This window comes from Strix aluco, chromosome 12, assembly GCF_031877795.1.
Source record: "Strix aluco isolate bStrAlu1 chromosome 12, bStrAlu1.hap1, whole genome shotgun sequence".
Classification (NCBI taxonomy): Eukaryota; Metazoa; Chordata; class Aves; order Strigiformes; family Strigidae; genus Strix; species Strix aluco.
In genome coordinates this window covers 3,248,292-3,254,144 of record NC_133942.1, presented here as the reverse complement: position 1 = coordinate 3,254,144, position 5,853 = coordinate 3,248,292, and the positions used below count along the sequence as shown (strand labels likewise).

Genomic DNA, 5,853 nt, shown 5'->3' with positions numbered 1-5,853 from the left:
AAACTTGAGAGTGGGACAGGGGAGAGGAAAGAAGGTCTCTGTATGTTTGTGTTATTGTTTCTCACTACGTGAATCTGGTTTTACTGGCAAAAGGTGATTTTATCCCAAGTCAAGTCAGGTTGGCCCACAACAGCTTCTGCTAAGCCATGTCCTTGTGTTTATCTCGACCCATGAGCCTTCTCATCCAGTTTTCAGTGAAGGTGGGGAATGGGGTGAGCAGCTGGGTGGGTGTTTGTCTGTGCATATACCACCACAGGTACATACACACAAACACACAGACACTTGTGTAGTACATGCACATGGGGCACACGTATGGCTGCAGATGGGAAGAGGCACCCACAGAAGCACCACCAGCCCTCATACAGGCATGAACAAGAGAGTGGGCCCTTTTCTTTCCCTCCAGCTGCTTAGGGCTGGAAATCAGTGCTGGATACAGACCCATGTCTTAAGATCCCTCAAACCCTGGGCCATACCATAGGTCTCTGCAGAGTCCATGCCCCGAGCACAGTTCCCAGTTGTCCAGTGTCCTGCTCCCACCCTCGGCAGCCCCTGATGCTGAGCTCCCCTAGTCACCTAGTGCAGCTTGAGGTTCCCTAGCCAACATCTCACACACTCAGAAAACACCCAGTGCCAAGTAGCTTGAGGTTGTCTGTGTGGACAGGGGCCTGGCAGGAGGAGGCCGGCCAGGCTGGGAAGTGGAGGAGCAGGAGGCAGAACGGCCCCAGGAGCATTGGTGGTAGAGTGGTGACCATAGCTGCCTTCTCAGCAGTTCACCTGGATACAATTGCTGGCCAGTATAGACAAACCTTTCTTCGGCTGCTCTCCACAAGTGCCTTGCCTCTCCTGCCCCAAAACCCCAGCTTCCCTCAGCAATTTCAGCTCCCATAGGGCAGTCTAGCCACTCCCCTAGACTTCCCCCACAGCCTTGACTCATGGCCAGGCCTCTGGGCACCCCCTAGACCAGCACACACAGGCCTGCCTTGGCAAAAGCAAACTGTGGGGGCTGTTTGGACCGTTCAGAGACTCTGGGGAGTGTTGAAGCACTGGAGCAGGTGCCCAGAGACCTTTGGAATTGTCCATGACTGGGTATCACACTCAAATTTCAAGCTTTTGGGCTAGCCCTGCTTTGAGCAGGCATTTGGGCTAGTGACATCCTGAGATGCCTTGCAGTCTAGCTCCTTCCATGAAGCACCAAGGCCCAGAGAGAGATTTGACTTCCTTCCTCTGCACCATGGGCAGTAAGTGAGACTCTTCCCCACAGGAACTGGAGCTCAGCCATTGCTCAGCACTTGGCACCTCTCCTGTCCTTTCTCATTGACTCTCCAGCCCCTTTCCCACACACTGACTCCTTGAGAGCAGCACAGCATTGGCCCAGGACCTGCTGTGGCAGAGCCCTCCTTGCCCAGCCTTCCTGGCCCCAAACAGGGAAGAAGGAAGCACCCTTGCTGTGCCAGGAACCATCCAGGAGGCAGCCCCCACAAAATCCTCTCTCACTGCTTTCACTTCACCCTCCGACAGCCCTTCTGGTCCTCCTGCTTCAATAAGCTCACAACAGCTGATCAGTGCCTTGTCCTTTCAGGTCCTAAAGCACCTTGAGGACAGACATTTCACAGCTCCTCTGGACCCCTGTTCCCATGCTTAGGCACCCTCAGGGTGATCATTTTTCTTCATGTAGCAAGTTACAAACTGCCTGTTCAATTTCTGACTCTCATTCTCCAGCCATCACAGTAGTATCCTTGTAGGCTCTGGGAGGCTCCTATCAGATCCCCACTAAGCATTTCCTTCTCCCAGCTAAGCAAGCCTCTTGTCCTCAGCCCCTCCTCACAAGGCCAGGTCTATCCTAGGGCAGCTCCACTGAACTTGCTCCACTTTATCAGCACCTTTACTTGGTTCCCCAGGGAGACCTTCTTCCCCTTTTCTGGAAACTGGGGTAACTTTTCCCTCTCTTTAGTCATCAGGGAGCTACCCTGCCCTCTGATCCCCGAGCTGAAGAGCCCCTGAGATGCATCCTTCCCTCTTTCAGACTCCGTGGCACAGTCTATGGCTGCCAGTCCAGGAGGTGGCATTGAGCAGCAGGGTTTCAACCCAGCAAGTTTCCCTGAACTGGCAGCTCCTCACCACCAAATGCAACCAGCAACCTGTGGGAAGAGGGGCAGGTGGGAGTAAAGGCCCACCCCTATGAAGCCAACAGGGACATCACAGGCTCTGGGACATTTCTCTCCAACGTTTCTGACTGGACAGGGAAACCCCACACCATTCCACCACAGGCTGCATGAGCACTGATGGCATTTTTCAGAAGGACCGCAGTCAGGACACTTATCAGGAGGAGGGGACATGCACAAGGTGGTACAAGAGCATGCCCAAGCACATCATGATTGAGGGAGGTGCTGAATGATCTGGGTTTGTTCAGCCTGGAGAAGAGAAAGTGAGGGGGCTTCCGCTGTGTGAAGGTGGCTCTCTGGCTTTCCAAGGCCTGTCCTCAGCCAGAAAGACCTCGGGAGTGCAGGACCCAGGAGTGGCCTGGCCTCCTGTGTGAGCTGGTGGGGCCTGAGCTGCAGCTCCCAGGGGCTGGGGATCTCTGGGAGATCTCTGGCTGCCCACTGAAGCCTGTAAGGGGGACACGGAAAGTCCTACCTGCAGTGTCCTACACGGAGGAGCGGCATTGAAGGCTGCAGTGGGAGGAACATTTGCCATGCCCACGGGGAAGCAAACAGGTTGGGGACCACAGCAGCCCCACCCCAGCAAGCCATGCTGCCAGGAGGGAAACCAAGGACAAAATGGCCTGAGCAGGGAAGCTGCCTGCACTGGCCCACACAACCAGAATCCTTTCTCCCCGAGTGCTGGGCAAGACTAGCAGAGCCCCAGGAAAACCTTCCATTGCTTGGGGAAACACTGTCTCAGCCCCAAAAGATACATCCCTCCTCCTGCTGCAGCAGAGCATCTGCATGGGGTAGGGCTGTCCAGCCCTGCTCTTGCTGCTCCCAGACACTCCTCCCACACTGCTCAGTCCTGCAGACCACAGGGATGGATGAGGAAAGCCCTCAGCAATGCTGCTTCTCCGGGACATGCTTTCAGAGTTGTGACTCTGTAGAGATTTAACCCTTCTCCAGCAACTAGGTGTTTCTCATGCGCCCTCTGAATATAACCTGCCAGTTGATGTCTTAGGCTTGGGCATGGCAGCGTGGTCTGTCTTGTGGGTTCAGAAGTACCAGATGCCAGCCCAGTGCTTTGGGCAGTGCAAAGGTACCAGGAGGTTGTGTCCTCAGTGTCCCAGGCTAAGTCTGAGATCCGATAGAGTGTCCCCGCATGTCTTTCCTCCTGTCTGACTGCTGGGAGGAAGGGTCCTGCTCTCAACACACAGACTCAAACCATGGCAGAAGGAGGATCGCACCAGTGCAGCTTTACCCGGATGTGTGCATGGACCCTTCTGGGGCAGACAGTGTGCTGGTCCCAGGGCATGAGGGAAAGTTCCCTCAGGCTCACAGTGCAATGTACTGAGTCTGGAGCAGCCTCAGGAGAGAAAATGATGTTCTCACTGAGGGAGAGGCCACTTTGGTGCACAAGGGGAGAGCATGTCCTGGAAGAAAGGACCTGGGTTTGAAATCAGCCAAGACTGTCCCAGCAGAGGAAGGCAGTCCAGCTCGTGCAATCCTTAACAAGCTACTATGGGTCCTCTTCCTGCCAGCTCTTCCCTCTGCTGAACCTCATCCCCTGCCCTCTCGTTTGGTTGCCTTGTTCAGCAAGGTCAGGAGCTCAGTTAGGACGGCAACCAAGAGTAAGGATATCTGGTTAATGGCTGCTTAGTATGAGCTACAAGGTGAGAAACAGGAGAGCTAGTAAGTTACACAGGCAGATTGACAGACCGTCCACCATGGGGGTGAAGAGAGTCAGCAGCAGAGACCGCAAATGCAAGGATTGAACCACCGATTGCTGGGCCATGAAAATACCCTGTGAGATGCAAGCTTGAAGAAGTTCTACTGGAAACTTCATAACTGGATCTAATTAGGCAAAATCAAGATTCTCAGAGGTTACCAGCCTGAGTCTTGTATGAGAGGGCATGCCAAGCTTGCACAAAGAGCTCTGCCACTCCCTTGAAAGGCCCTGTGAGACTGTACTTTGTGATGGCCAGGGAGATGGAGAGAGTGGCAGGTTCAGCCAGGAGTATAAGGCTCAGCGATGGTGGGCTCAGGGGAATAGCAGCATCTGTGCAAGAGGTCCCATGGTGTAATGGTGAGCACTCTGGACTCTGAATCCAGCGATCTGAGTTCAAATCTCAGTGGGACCTCAACCTTTTGGCTCCCTCAAGCTTTTCCTCAGCATGCTTACAGCTTAAGAAAGGCTTAACAGCCTTTCTGTTGGGTCAATTCTTTATAATGCACTCTGATCTTCCTTCCTTTCCTGTGCTCCCAGCCCTGGGACTGACATCAGTGCCCCTTCTCCTACCCTTTGACCACCAAACCTCTGCAGCTTTCCTGAGCACTGGTCCCCAGCCCACCTCTGCTCCACTGTGCTTGATGGCTGCTCCTGGCTGAGGGCATCCAGCAGAGCCTCACCCAATCACACAACACCTGAGCTGGAGATGATGCAGTCCAAGCCCGGCACAAAGCAGAGTCAAGTAGAGGAGGCAATTCAGGGCCTTGTCTAGTTGGATACTAGACATCTCCAAACATGGAGACTATACAATAGTCCCTGGGCAACACGTTTCCCATGTTTGACCACTCTCAGACTAAGACAGGGTTACTGTGTGTAGCTTTACTTGTATTTCCAACCTTGTCCATTGCTTCGTGATCTCTCCAATTCCTGGAGAACTTTCTGTCTCTATTTTGCCTGCTTGTTTATTTTTGCTGCTCTGGTATCGGCCCAAGGAGATCCACTGACAACTAACAGTACCCCAAGAATGGAGAGAGATTTGTGTCATGGGAGAGAGGAGGTTCTACCATTTCCTTGCAGAGGTCGTGGCCAATTGAGGAAGGATGAGAACAAACCATCACGGGTCTCCAGCTGTGTTGCACAAAGTTTTTAATGAGAAGGAGGAAATGCAGTGAAACAGAACAGAGACCAAGAAACACATCTGCAGGGTTCAGGGAGGCACAGAGAATGGCCCGTTTCCCAAGGACAAGCTCCACACAAAGCGCTTGCCTTTTCCCATTCTGCTCTACCTGCTGGCCATCCCAGACCACCAAGAGCAGTCCCTAACTCTGGCACCCTCCCCCCAGCAGCACGAAGTTCAGCAAAGCAGAAGAGAATGAGCCCTTTCTCGAGGAGCTCAGAGTACAAGGACAAGCAGAGGAGAAAAAAAGAGGCCTGCTGTGCAGTGAGAATTAGGCACAGATCCCTCCTGTCAGGTGAGGTGAGGACACCTAGCCCATCTGCAAGCCAGGGCCATGATGCTGCTGCTGAAAGGTCCTTGTCTTCCATCCTGCTCCAAAGAGGATTACCTGCCGCATTCAGCAGTTCATACTGCAGCGGGGGGGAGGCAGACACAGCCCTGACCCTCCCAGGCCAAGGGAGCCCCCAGAAGAGATGGGAACCCCCCCGGAGCTGAGGGAGCTGCCAACAGCAGCCGACAGAGAGGATCCCACGGCTGTGCTCTGGGGGAAAGAGGTGAGGATGGGGCCCGGCAGGGTCACCACCACCGGGGAGGCCTGGATGGCCACCGTCGAGTCAGCGCAGCGGGCGACACAGGGCTCAGTGCAGCTGCTTGCCAGTGGGGTTGGGCCAGAGGCACCGCAGGGGCGTGGGGGACAGGGTCTGCCGCAAGACATCTCTCGGTGAGGGAGGCAAACCTGACACACAGAGCAGGCAGGAAACACAGACCCCAAGATCAACCTGTCAATCATTTCCTCAGCTCTC

The 5,853-nt window shown here is 54.4% G+C and overlaps 1 non-coding gene across 1 annotated transcript; it reads left to right on the top strand.

Annotated features, from left to right (window-relative positions):
- Positions 1–4,213: 4,213 nt before the first annotated feature.
- On the top strand, positions 4,214–4,285 carry TRNAQ-CUG (transfer RNA glutamine (anticodon CUG)). Its single transcript has one exon. It is a non-coding gene; the product is annotated as a tRNA-Gln (tRNA).
- Positions 4,286–5,853: the final 1,568 nt, after the last annotated feature.